At 32.8% G+C, this 1,383-nt stretch overlaps 1 non-coding gene across 1 annotated transcript; it reads left to right on the top strand.

Moving 5' to 3' along the window:
* The first annotated feature begins 1,042 nt into the window (after positions 1 to 1,042).
* TRNAR-ACG (transfer RNA arginine (anticodon ACG)) lies at positions 1,043 to 1,114 on the top strand. Its single transcript has one exon. It is a non-coding gene; the product is annotated as a tRNA-Arg (tRNA).
* The last annotated feature ends 269 nt before the right edge of the window (positions 1,115 to 1,383 follow it).

Here is a 1,383-nt window from a genome sequence, read left to right as displayed (position 1 = left end):
ACTCAATATTAATGGTTCAGTCAATATTAATAGTGCTTTTGCTTGTGAATGCATCATTAGAGACGACAAAGATAATTAAATGAAGAGATTTTCAAAATATCTAAACTATTATCCTAACACATCAGATGAACTCATGATAAAAACTTTATTAATATCTACTCTAACTCTATAAAAATTTTATCGCTTATCAAGTATAATTACTCAATAAGAAACCCACTCTCATAAATTATCAAGAAATTAGAGATTTTATCATGAAGAAATAGTTGATCACATTCAACCATATTATAGAGAAGTTAACAGATATACCGATTTATTTATCCACAAGACATTTTTAAATAGTTTTGATATTAGGATTTCAAACTGTGTACCACTTGATGATTGCAGAAATCTTATACTTTAAGCATGACTTGATTGATGTATATATATTACATAGTTTTTCGTGACTTTGAGAAAGATATTCATTAGTACTCTAGTAACTCCAAAGTAGGAGTAACCAATGTTGAGGTAGTGGCATTGATAAAGCCCAACTCTGGTTCAAAAGAAAGGGAGATGCATAATGAATCACTCTGACCCCATTGATACTGTTTGGCAATCTTTGAGGAGCCTTGAACTTCCTTCGCAAGCCAAGGGATGCCAGCTTATAATCCTAATACCCCACTTTGAATCATAAAATTGATCCTCCTCACCAATCATCACCAATGTTCCACAGAATTGCACCGTCACTGTAATCACAAATTGGTAAATAACTAAATAGTCTCACTTATCGTTTTGTATAATTACACAAACTCGCTTTAATCAATTAAATAAAATTAGTGAACTTTTTTTTTAATGACTGCAACAGTATCGTGAATCCTTAGGACTAGGAGGCGTCATTAGGACGTCACATGTGCCATTGAAAAGAAAATGCCTTCCTTAGTTGAGATTTTTTTTTTTTTTTTTTTTTTGCCACCCCTTCGTCTATGTAGATCAACCCATGATCTTGAAAGTGATGGGCGAGAATTTAGAATATCAAATTTTAACATACCAACACATGTCAATCAATGACTCCATGGCCCAATGGATAAGGCGCTGGTCTACGGAACCAGAGATTCTGGGTTCGATCCCAGTGGAGTCGGCAATGTGTTTTAAAATTTCTCTTAAACAAAAAAAAAACCAAAAACAAATTCGCAATGTTATGAGTTTGAGATAACGATCTTACTCTAAAATTTATCCGCTCGTGGCCATGCTTTGAGCGTGTTGTGATTTCTCACTTTATAGTTTTTTATTTGTTCTCTCTTATTGACTTCACAAATTTTCATGCTGCATTCGGAAGGAGAAATACATATATATATATATATATATATTTGGGTTTGGACTAATTTTCTGTGTGGCACTTAAAAATTT

Source organism: Prosopis cineraria, unplaced genomic scaffold (assembly GCF_029017545.1).
Source record: "Prosopis cineraria cultivar Desert tree isolate PC_DT_omini unplaced genomic scaffold, ASM2901754v1 PC675, whole genome shotgun sequence".
Classification (NCBI taxonomy): Eukaryota; Viridiplantae; Streptophyta; class Magnoliopsida; order Fabales; family Fabaceae; genus Prosopis; species Prosopis cineraria.
The sequence above is the reverse complement of the archived record's forward strand: the minus strand, read 5'-3'. Positions and strand labels throughout refer to the sequence as shown.